This window comes from Ambystoma mexicanum, unplaced genomic scaffold (assembly GCF_040938575.1).
Source record: "Ambystoma mexicanum isolate Mex_15411 unplaced genomic scaffold, UKY_AmexF1_1 Mex_scaf73, whole genome shotgun sequence".
Taxonomy (NCBI): Eukaryota; Metazoa; Chordata; class Amphibia; order Caudata; family Ambystomatidae; genus Ambystoma; species Ambystoma mexicanum.
The window spans coordinates 1,196,784-1,224,229 of record NW_027182492.1 but is presented as its reverse complement, the minus strand read 5'-3'; the positions used below and the strand labels follow the sequence as shown (position 1 = coordinate 1,224,229).

The following is a 27,446-nucleotide window of genomic DNA, read 5'->3' as shown; positions in this document are numbered from 1 at the left end:
GCATTGTTATGTGACCTTCAAAACAGTGGACTAAGAATTTGTCGGAGTAAATGTGTCAAAAATCTACAAAGAAATGATAAGATATGTATTAAAAGCAGGCATTGGAAAGTAAAGTTTTTATTTCAGAAAACTATGTTGTGAAGCGGTTGGTCCTCTACAACATCGGAAAAAACGATTTGCAAAACATAATGTAAGCAATATTTTAAGTGAAAGCTATTGTAGTGTGGAAAGTGTACTGTCTGTCATATGATGAATGCTCTGATGGATCAATGTTCAATTTGCTGCAAAAAGTAGACGTCGTACATGTTGCTTGAAACTTTAATTTATAGCCAAAATAAGAATGTATTTGTATATTTAATTGAAAAGTGCTTACTGAAATATGTTTTTCTGTTATCGATTTTACATAGTTAAATACTCCCGCTCTTTGCGTGTCAAGGATTCAGTCGACCGGCAGATGGCTTTTTCAACAGTGTTTGGACAATAATTATCAACAACAGATATATGATAACACTTGTTTGGGATGCTCCGCAGACAACAATTTGTCCTTTTGCGGTTGCAGTAACAAGGAGAAACATGGTCGCATATAGGTTCTAGAAAAGTGGGGATGTGAAAGTGTTATTTCAATTTTGAAGCAGTCATTTCTCCTGTGTAATGGAGCGCAATGTGCACAGATTATTCGTTGCTTATGGAAAATAATTTATGGTGCAGAACGGAAAGACTTGCATTCATGGTTCGATGATCGGATTTGGCAGTAAAAGATTACAGTTGAAAGTTTCAGTAAAAATGTGAATGCAGCGAGGTTCGGTAGCTATGACCTGTGTGTCACGACCCAAATCCAGAAACCCCTGTGGCAAGCCCATGGGCCAAGAGGGGTCTTGGCTTGGGTCTCCAACAAACTTAGGCATCCATTGCCTAGGCCCTTTTGGGGCCGGTCCTGGCGCCTTTGGCGCCAGGCTCATACTTAATAAAGACTTGTGTTTAGGGAACTACTTTATTTCAAGTGCCAGCCAACATGGAGGCATCCACAAAGCTTGGTTCCTTGGAACCAAGCTATGCGGTATAGAGTTTTGCGTGTGGTAGCCTAGGAACTACTTTACCTGGACTACTTTCTTGAAGCTATTTAAACCACACCCGACTTGGATAGCACGCTTCGTGTTACTTTGCAATCCTGCAACGTGACGTTCACCGTGTTCAGCTGTACCCGCGAACCTCGGAAGAACAGCACCTGTAAGGAGACAAAAGGACATCGTTAGTAGCAGCTGCTTACCTGTAATTTCATCGTTAGCTGCCCACAGCTCCTGCAAACAGCTTCCTAGGATCAGCGTGTCTCCCGGACCGACGGATCTGCAAAAAAGGAAGAAACCAGATATTAGAAACTTTACAACATAACGAACTGTGCTGAAAGGCTAACCTCGCAAGTCGCCCCTCAACCAGCATCGCCTTGGAATTCCACACACCGGGTGAGCACCGCGATCTATGGGAAAGAAAAGACAACAGGTTAGCAAGGCAAGGCATCACAGCGCTGCACATAGCGCCTACTTACCGCATCATAGCCCTCTTTACATGCCATTATTTACCAGCGAGACCCAATTCAGCCACTGCATCACACTGGACTTCCGCACACCTAAGGAAGGGAAAGAGACATTTATTAAACCAAGAAAGGCATGCAAGAATAACAACAATATACAACAGCAATAAGACCTACCTGAAAGACTCCAAATGGGCCGGCATCAGTGAAGTAACTAGATCGCATTTGCCCACAAAGTAAAACGCGCCCCTGCCAAGAAGGCAGGATGGAGAGCACACCTGAACTAACAACAAGGTGAGGAGAAGCCCAGAGGGGCTGCGGGCATACAGGGTGGTGGGGGGCTGATTACCCCAGTTGGCCAGTCTTGAACATAGCCCACCTGTATTCCAGGCAGAACTCCCCCGCTGGTCACACCTGGGAAACGCAGAGAAGGATACCAGAGTCCCTACGGCTGGTGGCGTCCCCGTGGATACCAGGTGAGCGTAACATTGTGTTTGAAAAAGTTAACAATGTTTTCGCAGACTTAGGTGAATGTTTTCATTGTTGTGTCAAAATGCACAGTATTTCTTACTGCCCCAATACTGCTGTATGCTACAAAATAAAATGTTTATATCATTTCAGTAAAAAAAGACTTAAGTTTTGCATTTGCTGTGGATGTTTGTGTTAAAATTCTTTGTTTGGCGTACAATAACTTTATGACGTTGGTGATGACCATGTTCGTTTGGCTACGCTGCCCACTAACATTATTGAAATTGGTGGAGCTAATTCTGAGCCTATAGTGAGGTTAGCGTTAGGGGAAGGCGAATGTAATCAGTGCCGCGCAGCCCTTTCAAGTTCGGTCCATACAATCTTATTGAGTTTATCTACTTTATTGAACATGTAAAGTGGGTGGATTCTATAAGATTACTTGTTTAGTTCTATATTTTAACTCTGAGATGTGGTTCCTAAAGAAAACTTTTTCCAGGAAAGGTCACAATGTAAGGTGGGGTGTGAAATGAGCGACTGGGCAATAAGCAGTAATATGGAGGGGCAGGTGGACAGGGGACGATGTTTCATGTGTGTTACATTGAAGGTAGGGGCAGTGTTTTTCATGCTCTTCAGCTTCAAAAGCACTTTCAAATTGCTCCCCTAGCAGAGTGGTGTGTTGCAGTATATGCAGAGGACTGTTGTCTTTGAAATATACAGATCAACAGCTTCTTTTATTGCTTGCAAGGTAGGTGGTGGGATTTTGTGCCCCTCAAAGGTAGGGTGTGTCCTTATGGCACAGGTTGCGCAATTTGAGGTGGACTAAGATAGCCTAGTATTTGCTGAGCTCGGAATAGCCGTTCTGAGAGCATTGCGGTGTTTGGATTGGGTGATGTGGTGCATGGATGTGGTCCCGTAAGAGTACTATTCAAGTAGTCCGTGACTGAGTATAATGTTGCACTGAGTACATTTTAGTTTGGTAGCATTAGCCTTTGGTACTTTCCCAACAGTGGTAAATAACTGCCACACCCATGATTTCCCCCTTGATGCTAGAGGTAGGCACTTCCTGTGCCTCCTTTCCTTGGTCCTTTTCACTGTATTTGGAATTACTGCGCTTTTTTGGTTGATTAGGTCCTCCAGCTGGTCGTGGTGGCTGTTGGGGAAGAGGAATGATAATAGCTGTTGCCATTCTTAAGATGAATAGCAGTTTTGCTAATATTCTTCCAAGTATATGCTCTGTGCTAGATTGTTAATGGATAATGAGTAACAATGGGTGTAAGAGCTTCACAAGGGTACATTTTGAGCTTGAAAGTTGCTAGATCAGTAGAACGCGAGTTCAGAACTGTCCGTGAAGCAAAGACCCGATCGTGAAGTGCGGACGCGTTCGTGAACACGTCATCACTCCACGTGCCCGCACACAGTCATGTGACACTGTCCTGACTGTCTGTGATGACTTCAGACATTCGCAAACGTCTGACGGATGCAAAACCAGTGGAAAAAGTTGCAAAAAGTGTACAGAAGTGTTAAAAATGTTGCTAGAAGGTGGGAAATGGCAGAGATTTAAGGTGCAATGTTCTAAATTGGACAGACATGTTGCTATATTGGGGTAAGTATGATATTTAATTGTATTTATTTATTTAATTCTTTTTTTATAACGCACATAATAATGTACCTGAGTTTGGTTTCTAAGCGTGTATAGAGGATTCAAACCTCTGTTGCTCTGCGTGCTTCCAAAACCAGTGAGTTGTCCCTGTGCTATTCTCCATTTAGTAAGTTGCAGGAAATTAGCATGTACTGGTAAATACCCATGAAATTCACTGAAAAAACATTGTTTAAGGGATCTTATGTTTAATTTACACCATTAAAAACCTATGAATTTCAGTGGAAAAAACTTTGTTAAAGGGATGTTATGGTTACAAGTAACCTCAGAAATGTGCCAGTTATGGTAAGCTAAGCAACCATAACTCACACCACCTACGTGCACTGCTAAGACTAACAACCAGTACATCAAAGATGACATCACAAATGAAATTAATTTTGATGAAACGTCCCTACAAGGGGTTGTGTTTATAATGTTGGTAACAAGATGTCAGGGGTGATCGAGAGACCTATCATGAACTACTTAATCTATTAAAGAATGTACTCATGTAAACAAAACATTGTATTGGAGTGTTGTTGTTAATACAGGAACCTAATCATACATAAACATTGGCAATGGCTGCAGCATGCACCATAGAAGTACATTATTTATAATCTTGTAAAGTTGGATAGTAAAATAACGCATGCTACCTTATGAGCGTTTTCATTAATGTTAAACATGTAATAACCAGCTAACAATTCAAGACTTACTACACCTTTGTGCTAGTACAAACATGCCAATGAAGACCCACAATGCATACATATCAGAAGCACATACAGGGAAACTAAAGTAAGGAAGAAAGAAACAGCTTTACCAGAAAATGTTAATAATATTAAACTTCATCTTAATGTACACATATGAATTGGTTGTTTGAAGCCTGCTTATTGCCTCATGTATGTGCACCAGGAACTGCGACCAAACACTAAGGAAAGTATTTTAAAAACATATGACAAGGTTAATGTCTAGATATAGGACCTTTTGAATTTTAATATTATGACTGTCAGTGAACAACACCACTTGGCCTACATATTTCAGTGAACAAAAACAAGTGGTCCAGATATATGATGTCATCAGTGATGTGATCAAGGAGATTTGTGATGTCATCTTTGATGTCCTGGGTGTTAGTCTTAGCAGTGCACGGAGGTGGCACGAGTTATGGTTGCTTAGCTTATAATAACTAGCGAATTTTTGAGGTTTTTCGGTTTTACTTCTAACTTTAAGGAACTCATCTTGGCAACAGTAAAGACAGACACAAGTGATCGCAGATCAAGGGTTTTTATTGAACAATGAATGCAGGGTGGACAAATGCCTAACCTAAACCTAAATCTAAGATGGGAGCAGGCGTCGACCATCAAATGAAAAATTTGGCAGTCCTAGTGGCGTCGTGTCACAATAAAGGGGCCTATACTAAAGAAAAACCTATTGTCAATTCCGTAAAAATTCCGTAAAACCAAATATAGAAAGAGTGTGGGATCGGGTTTCAGTAAAGAAAAGAAGTGTTTCAAATAATAAATCAGGATGTGGATGCCAGGGGTCTCCCTTCCCCATGTTTTCAGCATGGGACAAGGTGGGACCTTGGAGCACAGCACATGCTTTGGCTTTCTTAGTACTAGCCGACAGTCCCGTTCCAACTGGCTCAGCACACGCTCAAACTTTCTCAGCACGAGCCAACAGTTCCATTCCAGCTATCAGGTTCTGGCGATGGCAAAGTCGCTTTTTGATAAAAGTATCTTGCTTTCGAGGCCTGATGTATCCAACAAACAAACACAAACAAAAAGTTATTTTCCACAGTTCACGTTGAACGATGGCTTCACACCTGGATCCCACTCTTCCGGGCGCCGACCAGAACACTTTGGGTGATGGTGTTGGGGTGAACTCCCAGGTATGCCAGAGCGCTGCTAGAAGTCCATAGACTTGGAGGGCCCAACTCACTCCCCCAATATACACGGATGACTCAGTCAACGGCAAGTTCAAACTGTGGTTTATTACAGACAAAACCAGAAGGGATTGATACAAGAACACAGGTGAATTCCAGTACGTCACAGCTTCTCCTGGCTCACAGGCCAGTTTTTATCTAAAACAGAAACACGTCACTACTCTGGCCACTCTCCAAAAACCTGTGTGATTGGCTGTCAGGAGTCTAATAACCTATATGGGTACGTATGTGTGTGATTCTACTGGCTCTCACATGTCAGGTGGTTGGCCTGTCCCATCCCCAATTTACTAACTAATACATTGTTGCAGGGTAGTGGACTTGGACTATTGGTTCTTGCCTGTTGCTATATGCCCCTAAGGTACTAAAATGTGATTGGCTAGAGCTGACGTCCCCAGGCCTGGGACCAGAAATCGTTCTCAGCTCACTGTGCACCTTTTCAAGGTGATGTGAATGATTATGTGTATGTATTGTAAATTGTGTGTACCACCTTTGCCTTATGAGACCGTGTCCTGCTCGTTGCAACACTTGTTGCACTATTGTTGCAGCCTGTGTCTGGCACCTAGGATCGGCTTCTCTTTCCCACCACTGATCACTGTACATTGTTTCACTCGGCTATACCACGTGAATAGAGACCACATAATTGAGCTCTGCAGCTCCCAATTATGACGATTTATTCTGTGTCTTTGCTGGTGGTACCTTTGTCGTTGGTGAATTGGAATGTCTTTATATCTCTCAACCTTGACTGATCGCTCTGTGTCATGTGTCTTGCTCCCTGTCCAGTCTGAATCGGCTCAGCTCGTCTCCTGATCAATGATTGGAGGCCTGCTGTAATTTTCCTAAACCTTATAATACAGTTTCTACATTGTCTGTGTTATACTACTTTACCTATGGGTCAGCTATACGTTGTTTAATCAAGTTCCATATGCTCTCCTGTATATCCGCGCTACTATTGGCTTTAAGCATCAACAAGCTCACTCAGGATCTCTTGTGCCTGCGTTTCTGTGTTACAGCATTTGGCTATTGACAAAATAATAAAAGCAATGACAGTATGTATATGTATCTGTCCTCTAACTATAGAACTGTGCGCTCATGTTCTTCATGTATTCAGGTGTGTGTTTATGTGGTGCAGTGCAGACTGCACGTGTGCTTCATGTCTAATGCTGTTATGTCATGGTGTCTCGTCTCTATTGACATCAACAACATGGCTTCTTGGTACTTAGTCCAGACTGTCCATATAGGTGTCTCTGACCATGGCATTCGGCTCTTCACTTACGCATGGATAATTTTGTACCACACCAGGTGTGTATGGCTGACTGAGGGGGTACCTCTCAGTGTATTTGTCGATCATTGGTGCATTTGGGATTCGTCTGAAATAGAATGGGTGGTTGCAGGCTTTTCTGGCCTTCCATCTTGTCATGAACTTGATGCGGGGGGTGGTCCCAGGATCCCGACTCCCTCTTCAATGGCCTCACCCATGGGTACAGACCCTTCACAATACTTTGGATGATGGCTTCACCGTGGGGCCCCCTCTTCTGGGCGCTGACCATTCTGACGTATTTTACAAATTAACAAGGCAGTTCTTTTTACAGCAAACTTTGGGTGGTAACTTTCCACCACGGGATCTCCCTTAGCCGAGCTCAGACCCCACAAGACAACAGAGACACTTCCTTTTCGCTTGTCTTGCAATGTTCACGCTTTCATAAATCTAAATGTCTTTTTAACAATGTTTTTGGCCTCTGCCCCTAGGTGTCGGCTTCCCTCTGTCGAGTTCACTCTCGCCGACCTATGGTTGTCAGTCTCCCTCTGCCGGGTTCAGTCTTGTCGCCTTTTATTAACGATCCCTTTTCATTAGCAGCCCTCATCCAGGTTCACTCTTGCTAATTTCCACGACACACAGTTCATGTGCTCATTTCCACGAAACACAGTTCTCTGTCGGTCAAAGACTTTCAATGGTAAAGAGGATTTTATGTGACCCCTGTATGACCACTTTGACTGTTCTTCGCCTCTTCCCAAGGCCTCTGGTTACAGTAGTTTATTACCATTGGGTAATCGGCCAGAGTGCCCTGCTTGAACACTCATGTGGTGCTGGATTCCTCTGTATCTGGTGTGTGTCCCCCCTTCTCAGTAGTATCCTTTTGCTTTTCAAAGTTGAATTTATGCTTTGACTACTTTTAATTCTACACAGTTCGACGACACTCCCCTCGACTCACCTCCTCGAACTCCTTGGATTTCTGATGTCTTGGAATCAAGGTTTGTACCTAAGCATGTGGGGAAAGTAAAGGCCTGTCAGGTGTGTGTGATTCGGGTTAATTGCCTGACTCTGCCTGACCCTGGGGTTGGGACTTGTCACGTAGACAGTTTTAACATTAGTCTGGCTTTCATTACAGTAACAAAAAAGTGTTTGTATTGGAAAAAGAGGGGGTAAGAGTTTATAAGTGTCCTACGGGGTACGATGGGGGAAAAGGTGTCATGAGAAAGAAGGTGGTTAGGTAACTCAGAAAGGTAGGTTTTGTAAGGTTTATGAAACAAACGGGAATGATGAGGATTATTATCGTAAAATAAACAAGAGAAATTTTCAGAATGGTAGGGTTTGGTCAAAGAGGACCGGGATTTCAGATAGGAACTAGGAAAACAGGAATTCTGAGAGTTGTGGTTTTTCGCAAGTTTACAGAGGCAAATGAGCTGTTGGCTTTACCTTTGGATGAGGGAGATTCAATGGGAGGAAGGGATGATTATCGGGAATAGCTTATAAAAGCCTCAGAGACTTCGGCCCCCTCATCATCCTGCCTGTGATGGTACCGCGTCTCACCTGGGGTATTTTCCAAGCACAACCCCAAGCCCTTCTACCCGGTGGTCTGTCCCTACCTGGCCACTACTAGGGTTGGGATAAGAGAGGGCTAGCTCTTCCCTGGCCACCTGAATAAGGGATTCTTGAGGTCTACTGGGGAGATTTTCATAGTGAAGTCTGCTAATAAGGGCTTATATTCAACAATTTGCAGCGCTTTTAGACTGTGGCTTAAGGATGTAATTAAGCGCCCATTTGTGACAAGCCTGTTGCCAGCGGCATTCGTTGACAGTTGAATGGGATGTTTGTCTTGTGCACTGCAGCTGTCTTCTTTCCATACTAGCCATAGCAGATTGTGATCACTATGTGTCATCGGTTTCACGTTGAGAGATGTTACTTTATCAAAGAAATTCAACGAGGCCCAGATGTAATCAAGAGTGTTATTCCTTGCCAGGCCGTGCCAAGTTGGTTTGGATGGTTGGTCACCGTTGATGGCTCCATTCAGCATTTGACAATGGCGTAAGGAGAGAGCGAGCAACCAGGTTTGACCTCTTAGAACGACTTCATTATCTGGAAGCTGAGTGTTTATCTTCGTGATAGGATCGTATTTGAACCAGCTACAATTGAGGTCCCCGCATACAATCACAGAGACGTTGTCATAGGCAAGGTAAGTATCGTCGATTAGAGTTGACACATTTTGGATGAAGGATGTTGGCGAAATCATGGCAGGATTCCAATATCCGTTAATTATTAACAGGTTAGACATATTGTTAGACAAAGATAGTCGAACCAGAGTGCTTTGGACAAACGGATTTGGGTTGACAGAGGCCACTAGTGTCCACCAATTCTGAATTTTCAATAAAGTTATCAATCCGGCATAGGGACGACCCTTGCTATTTTTTCTGGCGGGATTGATAAGAGTGGTAAAACCATCATAGGTCGGAGAATCCCAAAGCCATGTTTCCTGCAAGCAAATGACAAAGACGTCATCCAAGGGTTCAGAGAAGGTATTGAAGAGATGGGTAAATCCTCGGGTATTCCATGAGAGTAGTGTTAGCTCTTGTTGAGGGGTATTATCTCATTGTTACTTACAAGGTCCCTTCGGTACTCTTTTCGCACTGGTATATCGACCTTCAGACGCCTGATGTGTCATGTCTTGATAGTTTGTTTGCGAGGGGGCTAAGGATTGTCGCAGTGGGAGTCGCTGATCGACCTTGCGAAACTCGTCTCTTTCGTCATTTTTTTTAACGTTTTTGGGTGATCTTATAGTAGTTGGTTCGACAATGAGATCAAAGCCATAGAGCAAGAGATGTTCATTCGCCTGTAGCAACAGATTTTTTACTGCAGCAGAAGAGATGTGCAATAATACTTGATCAATAGACAGTTCGGTTATGTATTCGACAATTTTAATGTCATCAGAAGAGATGGATCGTAATTGAGGGATGCAAACAAATAGTTTTAATATATTTGCTCGATTTAAATTGACCTCATTTCTGTCTGAATTAATATTTTGAAGCTGAAGTTTCCACAGACACAATGTTTTTTCTAGTTTAGAGGTCCCACCTGGACCAGAAACTATGTGCAAGCTAGAATTCCGCAGGTTCATAGTTTGTTTAGGATTTAGTCTTGTGCATAACAATGGCAGTTTGACCCTCTTAGTAATAGTTTGAGGTTGTTTTCCATATGCTCCAGATTGTGGCTTCCGTGCGGCAGCAATTGCAGATGAACTTCTCTCCTCAGATTGCTCGAGCATAGCAGCCTCATTTGCATCGGTGCAACCATCAATTGTGCCATCAGTGTCGACCGAATAGGTCGATAAGTTGCATAGGTCAATAGATGAATCTGAGGTAGCACTTGAAATAGAGATGTCACTGGAGGCCACACGCCAACATTTAGCTGTGTTCTTAGAAGGTTGTGAGTTAATACCTGAGACTCGTGCGGAACTAATTGGAGCTGTGGGAACTTGCTGAGTAGAATGTGATTTCCGATCAAATAAACTTGTTTTCTTTGGAGTCATGCTGTTTCTTATGAATTTTTTCACATTTTGCTGAGCTTTTTTCTGACAAACAGTTTTTTTCTTTGGATATTTTGCGGGTTTAGCAGATGCACTTTGCAGGTTGATTTGTAAGGTAGTTGTTATAGTTTTGGCAGGACCTTTAAAGATGTTGAAGGTGTTGGCTGGCACAAGATCATGGGCCACTGCGTTGTTTTGTGCAAGAGGGTCGTTCGGCTGTGAACTGCTGTCTTGCGTCGAAGGGGTCTCGACATTCAATTTGCTTTGAGTACATTCGGAGTCAGCAGATGCGGTGCTCGCCGTAGGAGGGATTAAGACATCCTCTTTAACAAACAGTTCAGGGGGTGCCAGACCATGTGAGTAAAGGGTTTTGAGTGTGGTTTCTTGCATGTCTAGTCGGTCCATTGAGGAAGATTTGGTGTTTTTACGCAACCATTTCACTGATTCAACGAGACTTTCGATTAGAGTATCATTTTGGCAATGGTGGCGAGCAGGCAAATCGCTCAGCCTTTCTTGCCACCTCAGGGATTTTTCGGCTTCCTTTTCCATCTGGACTTGTAAGAAGCCAGTGAAGTGCTCAATTTTGTCGATTTTTGTAGTCAGCCCCTTGGTCACTTATTTTCCCTATCAGAGGTTCAAGTAGTTTGGTAAATGGAGCAAGTGCAACAGCAGAGGCAGGCAGAACATTATTGTGAATCTGAGAGAGGGCGTCAACAGAGATACTGAGAGGAGGCGACGTGAAATCATGGGACATCAAGGAGCATAATGAGCTCTCCAGATTGAATTGTGGATTTGAAGGAGCGCGGTTTCTGGTAAGATTTGAAGAATGGGTGTCTTCTTGAGGTTGACTAGATAAGACCTGCGGAGTGCTTTCATTCAGCATGGATTTAGCACTCGTAGATGGAGTTTGAGGATTGCCTTTAGCTTTTAACTCGGCACTGCGTTGCAGTCGACTAGTCCGGGCAATAGCGCTCCAGTTTAGGTGAGATTGGAGAGGTGGAGGCGCTTTTGGAAGAGTTGAAACAAGTGAGAGCAGGGGATCGATAGTGGCCATATCAGTGGAGGTCCACATGGAGAGTCCAGAAGCCTCAGGCACTTGACATGCCAATGCATTGTCATTGCCAAATTCAGTGGTATCCACAGCCAGTCCAGAGAGGCTAGCGCCCTGTTTCGTCTTCAAGATGGATTTATTTAGTGAGCTAGGGAAAGAAATTGAAGCCAGTGGACTTCAGGCAGCCTCGGAGACCCTCGTGGGATTTTTCACGCTTGATGTTACATTATTATTTGAAGGAGGATTTGAAAGTAAAGGAAGCGTTTCCGTAAACGCTGGAAGTTGTTGTGAAGGAACATGAGTAATCGTACCCAAGGGTAAAGGTACGGTTTGTGAAGGTGTGAATTTCATTTGAGGAAGAATATTGCTGTCAAAAGGTGGACAGGTTGGGACAGCATTGGAAAGAAGAAGCTGTGTTGTCGTAGGCTGATGCTTGCATAAGTTAGGGGCATACGACTGATTTGATCCATCGGAAATCGGGATCCTTAAGAGTTCCTCATCACTGACTAAAAAGGGCAGAGGCCCTTTTTCAGTCGAAGTCACTGAATTGACCAGAGAAGCAGTTGCCAGAGCTGGCCAAGGGAATGAGGAGGCGATTGGGGCTGATTCGAGAGGATTTGCATGGAGGTTACGAGCAGGGGACTTTGGTGCTGCCAAAGTACTGGAAGAGATGCGTGAGTGGTTTATGGAGGTAGCTGTATGAGCGCCTATGTAGATTGGTAAACCTGTCGCACAGTCGTCAAGGGGGGCGGCCAAGATGATGGCAGACTCGCTGCCTATGTCGGCTCCTCCACGAACAAAAGCGTTAGCCGTCAAGACAGGCTCACAGAGAGGTTGTTCATTGTTGGCAGTTAAAGATGAAGCCTGAGTGGAGACCGCTCCAGTCGCATGGCGTGCAGCAAACAGTAAGCTAGGGGGGTCCAAGACTAAACTCAGGCAGCCAGGCAGTGACGAAGTTGCAGTAGTCATTGAATTATAATTTAGAATGCATGTTCATATAGCAAAAAAAGTATTGCACACTTCGTACAAGTATCAGTGCCAATGGAATTTTAAATAACAATGCTTAGTTTAAATTTGTTTTAAATATGATGTGTACATTAAAAAAAATCATCATAAACTTATCATGTGTGTAGGTAGCCAAACAAAGGACGCACACAGATTTGATAAGAAGTATGGAAATGACATCTGTTAGGTTATTTGTGTAGTTTCTGCTAAATGTTAATATGTTTACACACAAAAGTTTTTTTTGTCTATCTATTATTTAAAATATAGGTATGAATATACTTGAAAAAGATGAATACTCAAAATAATGTTACACTGTTGGCATGTCTTCATTTATTTATTTGTAAAACTGAAAACATAGTTAGGTTATATGTTTTGGTTTGCTGGTTCAGGTTGCATAAATTAATCTGTGAATTTGTTATCATTTAATTTTAAATAAAGTGTGTACAGTATTTTAACATATGTTCATTGTACATGAATATATAAGTGTTGTTAAATAGTTAAAATAACTGAATAGAGTTGTTTGTCTCTCCAATGAGAAGTATTTTACTTCTATGGTATGATTAATGAATACAACCTGTTAATGATTGTATTCTGGGAATACAATCAGTATTCACCTGGTACCATTATGAAAAAAACAAAATATTTTAGTTTTTAATTTGTTATAAACTACATTTGACAGTTAACAACATGGGAGAAAAAAGAGAACATGAATAAAGGTATTTGGTAAGTAATTTCAGCAATATAATAATTTTGCATTTATATAGTGCTACGAAACCTCAGGCATCTGAGGGCTGCTTATTATTACCCACAATGTGTGCTGCTCATTTATCGACCTCGGAAGGATGAAAGGCTGAGTTTGGCCCTGCTGGGATTCGAACCTGCATCAGCTGGCTCTGCACAGATGTTAAAGCGAGCGCTTTACTCGCTGTGCTATCTGACCAGCTATGAGATACATATATATATATATATATATATATATATATATATATATATATATATATATATATATATATATATATATATATATATATATATATATATATATATATATATATATATATATATATATATATATATATTTGCAGTTACTCAGAAACCCTTTCACTAGCAAGTTCAGAAAGCAATGATGAATGTAAACTTCTTTTTTGTGGGTGTGGTTATTATTTGCAGCTACGGTTGGTTGGACAGTCTTGTACACGTGGATGTCATCAAACAGCGTGGGCGTATCCATGTCAATACATCGCAACGTGTGATTGAATAGTTTGTTCACGTGGACAAATGTAACGCGCAGGCGTGGCGCCACTGCGAGTGATATGATTGGCTTGTAGATCATGCGCAAAGATGCGTAGCTGCCTTAAAGGAAATCGACCTCCTATTGGCTCATTTTGCATGTGTAGGTTATGTTAAACAGCATGGGCGTACCCACGTGAATACATTGCAACGTGTGATTGGATCGTTCATTCATGTGCATAAAAGTCACATGTATGACCAGAGCCGCAGCGCATGATTTGATTGGTTGGTGCATCATGCGTGAAGATGCACAGATGCGTTAAAGGAGGTTCATGTCCTATTGGCTAATTTCACATGCACGGGTTGCGTCAAACGTCATGGGCGTACACGTGTCAATATATTGCAACGTGTGGTTGGATCATTTGTTGACACTCAGAAAATTCACATGTAGGTGCTGCGCCGCAGCGCATAATAAGATTGGCTGGCTGATTAAGCGCAAAAATGTGTAGCCGCTTTGAAATAGCTTGATGTCCTATTGGCTCATTTCATGCATCTTGGTAGCTGCGGGTATAAAACCTTTTTTTTTAAAAAAAAAATATGTATATATTCATGGAAAAAACTTCAGTTGCAGGGATGTAATTGTGAGTAATGCATTGTAAAAAAAATCTTGAAATTCAAGGACAAAAGTGTTGTTCCAAGGACGTTAAGGTGAGCAATACATTGTAATAAAACCCTTGAAATTCAAGAGAAAAACTTTAGTTGTGTAGGGATGTTAAGGTGAGCACTTAACAAAACAAAACCCCTGAAATTCAGCTAAAACCACCTAAACTTTGCACGCCCTGTTGTGCAGCTCATGACCACAATGATGACATCAGAAATCACATTATTGTACACTTGACATTTGCAAAGACATGTTTTTTATCCTAATTGCAGTCCCTCGCTTGTTTAATAGACCCTTCTGAAGCCTGCCTATCCTTAAGATAAGACACACACCACGCCATATTGGAACATGTTTATTATCCTTGTGAGTGTATAATGTGACCTCACGGGACAGCAATGCCCTTTAGTTAGTATTATCCACTACTTTGTGTATTCAAATGTAAGTCTATGATTGACCTGTATACTGCAGGATACCTGTATGGTTTGCACATGATAATTAGAACATACTGATCTAATGCGTGTTGTTTATGTTTTGTTGTTTATGTTTTTTATATTTTTACCTCTAACCTGGCTAGTACCGTATATCTTTCCGACAAGGAATGAACTTCATTAGTGGGGTTATCCCCCCATTGATTTATATTCGATATATTACTGAGTACACAATTCACAGTGAATAAGCAGTGCAATACTAAAAGACAGGAACATGATCATATTAACTTCATTCTGTCCACATAGAGACCTGCTGTAAAGCTGCATCTATTTCAATGGTCATGTTCCTGTTTTGTTATAAGAGTGTGCTTTCTTAATAACCTGTTCATTTTTTTAAAAAATCTTTCCCAAAATGTCCAGTCTGTCAGGGCCTGTGACAAACCTTTTGTTTGCAAAATAGCAGCCAAATCTGTCATGCAAGTCAAAAGCTATCAGCAATACAATTTTCGGATTTCCTATGACTCAAGGCTACCAGCTACCGCTGCCCTGTTATATATATTTCTATAGTTAAGGTGAGTACTGAGTTGCATAGGAAATTGAAAAAATGAATTTCTAATAACTTTTGACTTGTGCAATGGATTTGGCTGAAATCCTGCAGACAATTCATAAAAAAATTTAAAACAAGGTTATTTAGAAAACAAAAAAAAGCACTTCGGTCTACCTGGTCTTCTCTGTCTACTTGCCATAAATGGTTCCCTAGGCAAAAAAGGTACATTTTTGCTCCACGGCACAGCCCAAACCGAATTTGAACCAGGCCAAAACAACTTGGACACGAAGCGTTGACTCGCAATCCTTTTGTGGTTTGGGGTTATTCTGTCCAGTAGTTTTTTAAATATTTGATTGAGAACAGGGTGCCGAAAAATATATAGTGGGCACGGCCGAGGGGCATGGCCACCGGCCATGGCTGAAGGCCAGGGACAGTGGTGCTAACAAAATATACAGTTGGCACGGCCAAAGGCCATGGCCAGGGGTGCAGAAAAATATACATAGAGCATGAAAAAAAAGATGGTATAACAAAGCCCTTGAAATTCACTGAACAAACTAGTTGATGTGCATTTAAGGTGATTAAACTTAACACAACAAAACCCTTGAAATTCAGCGCATTGGGAAACTCAGGGCCGGCTTAACTCAGCACTTTCCCACTGCAAAACCCAAGAGCACATATGTATCATAAGAGAAGGAATGTACAATGCCATTCAAAATAGCATTATGGGGGATATGGCATTATGGGGGAGATCAATGGGAAAACGCTGAGGTAAGCCAGTCCTGAGTTCCTCAATGCGCCGAATTTCAAGGGTTTTGTTACTCACCTTAACTTCACATCAACAAAAGTTTTTTTCTTGAATATGTTACAGGGCCTGCGCTAGCTGCCCTTTAGTTATGGTTAAGTTGCTCAACTCATAGGAAGAGCACATTTTGGGTGGCTTATAACTTTGCCCCTCTGGACCAACCCTCACCAAACTTTGCAAAAAAAGTATATGGCCCGTCAGATCGATCCTGCAAGGTTTGGTGAGGTATCGTCAAGGGGGGGCAAAGTTATAGGGGTCCCAAAGTGTGTGGTTTTTCTCATAGACGCAATGGGAAAATAAATGTGCTCGCGCCTACAGCCCAAACCGCTGGATGGATTTTTACCAAATTTGCAGCTTGGTTCCAAAAGCATGCCTCTTGTAGATTTGGTGTAAATCAGTCTAGTATTTATTTTTAAAATGACCAAAATGTAGGGTAAAGAAAATGTGTGATATCTGGGTCCGGTCTGCTGACTCACTTCTCTATTTGGCCCGGGGACAGGGCTCAGATTGGTCCAGAGGGCGGTGTGAGGTCCGCGGACATCAGGCACACCCACTGATTGGATGGTGAAAAGCATAAAGTTCGTCATATTTTTGGAAGTGTCCGCCATGTTGGAGTCACGAACAGGCAGAGCTGGCCATGGACAGTGCGTCGGGGAACGGTGTGGAAACACATTTTGGGTCATTTGGTGGTGGCAAGAGGGGCTGGGAAGGGTGGGTGAGTGGAAAAAAGATGATATGACGCTGTTTTTGTAGGTTGAAAAAGGCTGGGTAGGTGCCGTAGCTGTTTGTGGACAGCACCGTGGACAGGCGGCTTGGAAAAGACATTCTGGGTCATTTGACGTCTGGAATAGGGCATGCAAATGGTAGAGAAGTGGAATGAAGGCAATGTGCAGCTGTTTTTATAGGTGAAAAAAGGGTTCGGAAATGCTGCCGAGTGCGCAGTCTATTTCAGTGGCCCCCAGAATATGTTCACTGGGTACAACCACCACAGTAGTAATATGTGTATAGTGATTGTAGGTAATGTAGTGGGCGAACAAAGCATTTGTAATATGAAGGAATTATGTAATGGAACTGGATGTAATTTGGCATGTGGGAAAGTAGGTACAATGATGAATGCAATACAACAAATCTTTATGTGCGACAGTGTTAGTCGTCATTGAAATAACGGGCAAAGGAATTTGTATTGCCAATGTGCATTATGAACATGTGCCTGTGGCCTTTGAGCATTTACATCTTACTGTGGAGGGCAACAAGGGGCGGGTCTATGGATCCAGAAATGGATAACATTGTGGGAATAGATGTACCCAGAAGCTAGTAAGCCTGTAAGCCTGTAATCCACTGTCTGTGTTTTTACAGTTTTACGTAATCAGTATACTTGTATTTATGTTACTATTATTTGTTCAGGTTCCAGCAATTAAGGCAGACAAATTGTGAGGCTTTTGTGGTTGGTTTAAGGGTGAAAGTCAAAAACATTGCATTATGTCTGAGGCGTGGGAACACACTACCTGTAGATCTTTTTGAGAAACTAGTTTTATTCACTATACCTTAGATGTTGCCGCTGCAAGTCTCTGTTGGGGAAACCAGGGGACATATTGTTATTGACATTTAGGGAAATGCGTGCTTGTGTGGACCGTGCCTAAGGTTGTTTTTAAAGAAAATATAAATGTATTCAGAACAGGTGTGCCGATAGCAGTAAAATGGAAGTAAATATTGTACTATGTGGTTAACTTGAAATATTTTGTGGTTTTTCAGTGCACTGACTGCCGGTAATATTATTAATTTTTGTGGCTTGTGTTTGTAAAAACGAAACTGACTCGGGCACGCAGTGAACTGTACATGAAGGGTCTCATTGTTATGTGTCCTTGAATACAGCGCACTAAGAATTTGAAGGAGTAAATGTGTCAAAAATCCACAAAGAAATTATAAGATTGGCTATATTAAAAGCCGATGTTGGAGAGTAAAGTTTCTATTTTGGAAAACTGTGTTTTCAAGCAGTTGATACTCCCGTGGTCTGAGTGGCATATGATAAACGTCCTGATGGATGAATGTGCAATTTGAGGCAAAGAATATACATTGCATGTGTGAATTGTCACTGGAATGAGTAGGCAAAATAAGAATGTACTGTGTATATTTAACTGTAAAGTGGTTACTGAAATATGTTTTTCACTTCTGCATTTTATATTGTTGTATAATCCTGATGTGCATATATCATGGGTACGTCCTACTGGCCGATGGCTTTTTCAACAGTATTTGGACAATAATTATTAAGAACGGATATGTAATAACAGACATCTGGGACGACCGCCAGACAACAATCTGTCCTTTCACGGTTGCAGTAACAAGGAGCAACATGGGAGCGTATAGTTTCTAGAAACGTGCGGATGTCAAGTGTTGCATTTATTTCAAATATAAAGCACTAATATCTCCTCTGTAATGGAGGGCCATGTGCGTACATTATTCGTTGGTCATGGAAGATAATTGTTGGTGAAGAATGGAAAGACTTGCATTAAATGAATTGATGATCGGATTTGGCATTAGAAGATGACCATTCACAGTTTTACTGACAATGACTGTTAGGGAGATTTCTCATAAATGTGCTAATTCCCTTTACCTTAGAGACCCCCAGCAACTCTGATGGCTTTTGCGGAATTGATTCTTTTGCATGGAAAGAGTGTGAGCCTTTTTTCCCACTCTTGCATGTATTTTGATGTGTGTTTTACTCTTGTGTTCTTTTATTATAGAGTTTTAGATAACTCCATAGGCATCATCCTTTCATGTGTGTTACACAGCACCTTCAGTGCAGTGACACAGGGATGTTTTTTAGACTTCCAAAAGGTGTAAATACCTTCTCTGGGATGAACTATTGTTCCCCAGAGAATGTAAAGTGAAATTGACTTTACTAGTCTTACCAAACTCCTAGACCAAGCACACACTATCTTACAATAGAGTGCTGGAGGGGTTACCTATCATCCCCTGTGTCTAAATACTCATATAGCAGTCAAATGCTACCCTTTCCTATTGAAATGGCTGGTGGCAGTGGTTTTACAACGAACTACCATGATTTTTCCCGACCGCGAATATCGGTAGCTAAAAATCGAGGGAGCCATGTTTTTCAAGATGGCGCTGTAAGCCCCTTTGTTTAAACAGGTCCCGGTCCTCTTTTTTCGCCGTTTCTTTGTGGAAAGGTCCTTCTAGAGTTTGTCTCTGCATACCAAACCAGGTATGGTCCCTTTGTTCGTAAGCCTTTGGTGGGCTTCAGGACTGAAGACCGCCTCTGGCGTCTGAGTGTCTGGGGTGGGCAGGAAGTGAGGGAGGTGCCCGAAACTCTCTGTGCTTAGTCTCCTAGGAGACCCAAATGCACTCTGGCGTGATTGGCTGGCTGACTGGCCGGCAAGGACAGCCACCCTGCTGGGTGAGTGACAGATAGGCTGGAATGAAAGGGGAAAAACTGTTTAAAAGGCGAGTCTCTTGGACTGGAAAGCAGAGTCGACCACTGGAACGAAACAACCGAAAACGAGCTGGAAGAGGACGGCTGCTGCAACTCCTGGACCGTTGGTTTGCCCGGTGAAGCCCTGCTGCAGGTCCGAATTGCCAAGTTCATCTTGACATAGAAGCCCCTTCAAGGACAACTTCTTCTTTTGAGTTGGTGGGACCAATCAACTTGTAAGCCACCTGGATACCATTCTCTGAGCTGGTTAGGTTTAACCAGGGAGAGGGATACCAGCTTGTGTACTTGAACGACAGCTACTGGAACTGAAGTGACTCCATTTTGTCAGTGTTTTCCAATGATCCAATGCAGTGCAGGAGTCCCCAACGTCCTCCCTCTTGTCCCCAAGACTGAGGCTCAGGAACAGCGAGATCTGCAGGAACTGCCAGGAACCAACGTCTTCAGCTGCATCTTTTGCTTCATATTAAGGTACTGTGCCAACCCGATTGAGAGAACGCATTTCTTGCGGTGAAAGTTCGTGGAACTTTCCCAACTTGCAGGCCTAATCAGCTTGTGACCCAACATATGATTATTTTTCATACAAACTACTTTTAAGAACTTTTGCAAAGACTTTACTGTTTACTACAAGAACTGTTCTTTCCTATCCAAAACACTATTCCATTGATTTTGGCCTAGGCCTATTGAACTGAATCAAGTCCGCTGGTGAACTGAAACTATTTGCACTGCCTAAGAAAGTATTTGTGATCCATTCTGCTAACTTGTGCCTTTTACTCCCATTAAAAGTAACTGAAATGCAATTGTGCTCCTATTTCAGGGGAGCCTAATTTTATCAGAAACTTATTGGTTTGGTATTGAAGTGTGTTTGTGTATAATATGAAGTTGCCTCCTTCTAGTGATTTTTTTCTAAATGATTGTGTAATAAATGAATAAGTGTTTTACCAAGAAACCTTGAGTGTAAGTGTCTACTTAAACCACTGAGATTGTAAGACCTCTGTGTAACATCCTTGTACTGCTCACATTCCCTCTTGAGATAAGCCGGGCTGCTCAGCTCGCTACCAAAAACCGTGTATTACAGAATTATACCAAAGGTTGCTTTTGCTTACACCTGTAGTCATAATTGTATGTGGTGGTCCCAGAGGATGCTGCATGCAATTCTGCCTAACACTGACAATGATACAAAGTTTCGTAGCTATGAACTGTATTTCAAAAAGTTAACCACGTTTTCATGGACTTAATTGAATATTTTTTGTTGTTGTGTGAAAATGAAAAATACTTGTTACGGACCGGAGTACTGTTGTTTTCTTCAAAATAAAATGTTTCTATCATTTTTGTAAAAAGAAGGAAAACTTTTGCATTTGTTGTAGATGCCTTTGCTTAAGTTCCTCATTTTGCATTAGATAACCTTATGATGTTGGTGATGACATGGTACGTTTGGCTACGCTGCCCACTGACGTCATTTAAATAGGTAGAGCTTATTTTGAACATATAGTGATGTTAACATTATGGGTGGGCTAAAGTAATGAGTGCCGCAAGGGCATTTGAAGTTAGGGTGATAGAATCTTATTGAGTCTATCTACTTTATTGAGAAATGTACAGTAGATGGAATCTATAAGATTATTTTTTAGTGGTATTTCTTAACTGTGAAAGGTGGTTCCTAAAGAAACCTTTTTTTGTTATTTTTATATTATAAATTATTTTTTTTGCATGAGAGGTTAGAAAATAAGGTGGGAAGTAAAATGAGAGAAGAGGCACTGACCACAAATGTGGAGCAGCAGATGGACAGGGGAAGATATTGCGGGTGTGTTACATCGAAGGTAGGGGGCAGTGTTTCTCATGCTCTCTGATTACAGCTTCAAAAGCACTTTGAAATTGCTGTTGTCTTCGAAAGATATGGATCAACAGTCTCTTTTATCGCTTGCATGGTAGCTGATGGGATTTTGTGTCCCACAGAAGTAGGCTGTGTGATTATAGTACTGATTGAGGAAGATGAGGTGGAGAAAGACATCCTACTACTTGGTAAGAGAGGAACAGCCTTTCTGAGAGCATTGCAATGGTTGGATTTGGTGTGACAGTGCATGGAGGTGGTCCCGTAGGAGTACTGTACAGGTAGACGGCGACTGAGTACAATGTTGCACTCAGTGCATTTCACTTTAGTTGCTTTATCCTTTGCTACATTCCCAACAGTGGTAAGGAACTGCCAACACCCATGATTCTCTCTTGGAGCTAGAGGTAGGCACTTACTCTACCTCATCTTCTTTATCCTTTTCATTGTCTTTGGAAGTACTGCACTTGTGTTGCTGTGTAGATGCTACAGTTGTTGGTGGTGGCACTTGGGGAGGAGGGATGGCAATAGCTGATGTCATTTTCTGAGATACATAGCAATTTTGGTAATATTCCTCCAAGTATGTGCTGTGTACTAGATTGTTAATGGATAATGAGTAAGAATTGGTGTAGGAGCTGTGCAAGGGTCCATTTTGAGCTTGAAATGTCCCAGATCAGTAGAAAGCGCAGTTCCGGACTGTTTTGCGAAGCACTGACCCGATCACGAAGTGCAGACGCATTCGCAAACATATCATCATGCCACGCACGAGCACGGTCCTGTGACACTGTCTGGAAGATCCACGATGACGTCAGATGTTCGCAAACTTCGACGGATGCAAAAAACAGTGAAGAAAGTTGTGAAAAGTTTAAAGAAGTGTTAAAGTTTTAAGGGGAAACTTTGTAAATTGGACAAAAATGTTGCTATATTGGCGGAGGTATGATATTAATAAGTTGCAGGAAATTAGCTTGCACTGGTAAAAACCCATGAAATTCATTATGGTTAAGTTATGAAATTCAATGAAACACTTTCTTAAAGGGACATTATGGATACAAGTAAAACTGAAAAACCTCAGAAATTCGCCAGTTATGGTAAGCTAAGCAACTATAGCGCCACCACCGTGCACTGCTAAGACTAACACCCATGACATCAAAGATGACATCACAAATGTCATTCATTTTGATGAAAGGTCCCTACAAGGGTTGTGTTTATGATGTTGGTAACAGGATGTCAGGGGTGATTGGGAGACCTATCATAAACTACTTCATCTATTAAAGAATGTACTCATATAAACATAACATTATATTGGAGTGTTGTTGTTAATACAGGAACTTAATCTTGGGCTGTTCGGGGTGGCATATGACACTAACACAAAGTAACACAAAGTATCCAGGTGAGGGTGGAAGAAATGGGTTCGATTTCGGGTGCAATAGGAAGTAGTAGGTAGATGGAACAAGGTTGTGTGCTGCCCCCCCTGCTGTTCAGCTTGTACCTGACTGACCTTTTGGCCCACATGTTGAATACTGTAGGCTGCCCCCTCAAGCTTGGTGACACACCACTGGCAGGCATGTTATACGCTGACGATCTTGTATTAATGGATCGTATAATCAGTGGGGTCAAAGCTAAGTTTGAGGAATTGATAAGTTATGCAGCGGAAAATTATTTGTCAATTAATATTACTAAAACAAAGGGAATGGTGATTTATAGCTGAAAAATGTAATCGCACAGCACTGGCGTCACAATTGGGACCCATTCAGTATGTGGAACACTATCCCTATCTGGGCCTTGAATTTGACAATTGTGGGGACTATCACAACAAAGAGGCCAAAAAAAGAAAAGCAAACAGTATGACTGCAGCTATTAGCAAGTTTGCAAAGAGAATGACAGGGTTCTCGGTACAAGCAGAGTTTCTGCCCAGCCATTTGGTATGGATTAGAAGCCCTAGCTAGGAAAGATTTGAAATGGCTTGACATACTTGAAGGACATTTTTGGCGAAAGATGTTAAACCTCCGGCCTTCCACCCCCATGGAATTCTTACGTCTTGAGTTGGGACTTATTTCACTCAGTAGCCAGGTGCTGATGCGAAGAGGGACTTTGTATATGAAATCCAAAACTAGCCTGCTCTGTCCAGTGCTCAAGATACTAGGAGCAATTCAGGAGCCTCCTTCGTGCAGCAGAAGGAAAGGTTATGTCCATAACATAAATGAGGCCTGCTTCACAATAATAAATTGGCAGCCTGATTTTGCAAAGGGTTCTCGATTCCCGATGCTAAAACACATCTTGAAAAAGAAAATTGAGCAATGGGATTGGATACACATTATGACCCCCTAAGCACCCTGAATAGCTACAAATATATCACCAGAGTCATTCATGTTACCTTAAACCAAAGGTGTATCTGCTCCAGTCCCCAAGCCTGGCTGTTGGCAATCTGATCTTACGATTAAGAATTAACCAACTACCTTTGTGGACGGTGCAGGGGGCTTACCTAAAAATAGCCCTTAACCAGTGTTTCTGTTGCTTGTGCAAAAAGCAGGATTTACCAGAAACGGCTAGACACGTTCTCACGGAATGTCGAAGGATTGGACCTGTTTGCATGTGTTTGCTGGGCCAGTTTGTTAGCCCCTATGACTCGATTAAATCCGATGAATTCTGGGACTATTACACTTGGTCACCCTGCATATTGCACTTTATAACATATGGCAGCGTGTCAACTTGTTATTGAAGAATGAACTAATCAATTAATGGTTTTTAAGTTTTAAGTGTGAAGTGTCATGATATATTAATTTTTATCTAATATTTTATGATTAAATTTTATTATGAAATATGGATATTTTATCAGTATCACAGGAGATGCGATGTGATTTAATGTATGTATGTATGTTTGTAGAAACTATTTGTAAATGTTTGTATGAACTAATACAAATAAATGTAAATAAAAATAAAATAATGGGTATAACCGGGGTTAGGCAAAATGAAAAGTGGACACAATCCCATCTGGAGGAGGAAAAAGGATGCAATGGCATCAGGCTGGAGGTGGTGAGGGGGAAAGAGGACATCATGTGAAATTGAAGAGTTGAGGGGGGCTTGGGGACCAAGTTCAGAGCTTGAATGTTTTTGCATTACCAGCGTTATCCGGCGGGATAACCCCAGTTATGATAGAAAACTAGATCAGGAATGAAAGTGCGTCAGACGAAAAGACGAAAGTTGGAGGGAATGGGAGAGCCATAGGGAGGACCAAAGAACTTGAGGAGATTAGGGGGAGCATGGCACGAGAAGGGGGGCACTTGGTGAGTGCCTGGGAGGGCAGGGAAGAGTTTTGGATTTTGCACCCTTTTGACAGATAACCACAATTATTTGTTAGTGCATGTACAGATAACTTTAGTTATCTGTAGTACATTGATATCTGCAGTTCTAAGGAAAAACATTTTTTTTTTTAATCCGAGAGATTAAAACAAAAATGGGAGCATTTTACAACTACAGTGAGGTAGGTGGCAATGGGCATGGCCGAAGGCTGTAGCTACTGGGTTACTTTAAGGAACCGAATGGAGCAATCTGGAAAGTGGCCACAGCCAAAGGCCATGGCTAGTGAGCCCCAATGAAACTTAGTGGAAAACATGTTGAGGGGCCACAGCGATAACTTTTTTACCTTCACGGATCTTTAACTAAATGTTTTTTTCATTGAATATTACACGGCCTGCGGTAGTTATAGTTAAGTTATGGTTAAGTTGCTCAACTCACAGGAAGAGAACGTTTTGGGTGGCTTATAACTTTGTCCCCCTGACCCCCTTGGACGAATCCTCAACAAACTTTGGAAAAAAGTCTATGGCCCCCTCCAAATGATTTTGTGAACTTTGATGTTGTTTCATCCGGGGGGGGGGGAGTTAAAGGGGGACCCACATTTTTTTAAATCCTCATAGACACAATGAAAAAGAAATGTTTGCTCGCACCTACATCCCAAACTGCTGGACAGATTTTCACCAACCTTGAGCCAGAAGCAGCGGCTTGGTCACAAATTTTACTTTTTGAAATTTGGTTTAAATCAGTCCAGTATATTTTTATAAATGGCCAAAAAGTAGGTAAAACATAATTTAGTGCTATCTGGGTCTGAGGACAACTTTGCACCAATCAGGGAGCAGAGTGATGTTCGCACACATCGTACATGCATGGTGAATTAAAAGCGTGAGGTGATTCTTTTTTTTCAACAAATGCCATATTGGATCTGCGGACACTGGCCATCGTTCGCTCACAGCGCAGTGAGGAAAAAGTCTGGAAAACACATTTGGGGTTATTTGATGGCCAAAGAGGGCATTTGTTAGGCTTGCTGATAACTTATGTTTTGAGTAACGGAGGTGTTGTTACATTCAAATCAACCACTTTTTGGCATATGCAGTATAGTGGCCTGAAGTGTTTGTGGCACCAGTATGATAGATTATGCCAACTGGTGTGAAGGTTTTCTTGCCAAGAGATATTTGGATTATTTGGATAAATATCATTGATCACATATGATGACATATCTAGGCAACTTTGTTTTGTTCACAGACTTAAGTTGGCCAGGTGTTTTTGTTCACTGACAGTGAGTATGTGAATATTCAAAAGGTGCTATATATCGTGTATACATGTTAACCTTGGTATCCAGTGATGTTACTGAAAAGAAATTACGAATGAAATTATTACTGAAAAAAATACCAAACCATAAATATATAGGGGCTGGGTTAAGGGGTTAAAAAGTGTGGGGGTGTTTTGGGGTGCGGGTGGGGTTATAAGTGTAGATAAACAGGGAGTTGGGGGACTCCAATGAAAGAAATATATATAACTTTTTTTTCTGTAAAATTTCATCCTGTAGCATTTAGTTCGGTAACAACCCATGGAACCTTGTTGTATGTTCTTAAAGGAGTTTCCTTAGGGTTTGGTCTTAGCTCATGGGGAAATAAGCAGGTTTCACACACACAATTCATTTGTATACATGAAGATGAAATGTAATGTAATTGACATTTTGTGGAGCTGTCATTTCTTTCTTTCTTATTTTAGTTTCCCTGTAGGTGCCTCTAATTTGTAGGCAAAATGGGCCTTCATATGCATTGTTTGTACTAAGGCAAGCGTGTAGTCATTTTTGAATTGTTAGTTATTTATTCCATTGTTTAACATTATTGAAACCTCTATTAAAGTAGTATTCATTATTTTACTATCCATAATTACCAGCCATTCTCTATGTGTATGTATGATTAGGTTCCTGTATTAACAACAACACTCCAATATAATCTGTTGTTTACATGAGTACATTCTTTAATACATTAAGTCCTTCATAGTAGGTCTCCCAATCATCCCTTTCATCTTGTTACCAACATTATAAACACAATCTTGATGTCCTAGGTGTTAGTCTTAGCAGTGCACAGGGGTGGCGCGACTTATGGTTGCGTAGCTTACCATAACTGGTGAATTCCTGGGGATTTTCGGTTTTACTTGTAACCATAATGTCCCTTTAACAATGTTTTTTCACTGAATTTCATAGGTTTTTATCAGTGGAACTTAACCATAACATCCCTTTAGCAAAGTTTGTTCACTGAATTTCATAGGTTTTTACCAGACCCCCCCTTAATTTGCTACAAGTTCCTTATACATATTTTTAATGATTATCTCGGGAGGATAGCTCAGGTGCAACGTACTCGCCTTGGAAGCAAGACGACACAGAGCAACATGGGTTCGATCCACGGGTCCGCGCTTAGAAACCTCTGGGTATTAGGCGCGTTATAAATAACCTATCATATCATACACCTAAAAATCACACTCACCTGTAATGCAGCAGCTGTGGAGTCCTAGGACAGTGTGATTGTCCGCAGACATCATGTACCATCAACAAGACCCAGAAGCTCAGGGGACAACAGAAAATGTTGTAACCTTCTACCAACAAAAACATATACATAAAACAACATTACTTATATTTACTACGCCCAAATATAGCTTTTTGTACAATTCATCATTTCAAAATCATTTAGCACACAATATAATGGAATGCACCAAGCACAAACCATAACTGTACACCTCATATTACCACTTCAGTACAATTCTTCATACAGACTCAGATACACCA

General features: G+C 41.5%; 1 protein-coding gene across 1 annotated transcript in view; it reads left to right on the top strand.

Moving 5' to 3' along the window:
• The first annotated feature begins 412 nt into the window (after positions 1 to 412).
• Positions 413 to 27,446, top strand: part of LOC138562835 (olfactomedin-4-like) — a 503,030-nt gene continuing 475,996 nt past the window's right edge. The window contains exons 1-2 of the mRNA XM_069642808.1: positions 413 to 1,822; positions 1,919 to 2,004. The gene's annotated coding sequence lies outside the window, so the exon portion shown is untranslated. The remainder of the gene's footprint in view (positions 1,823 to 1,918; positions 2,005 to 27,446) is intronic.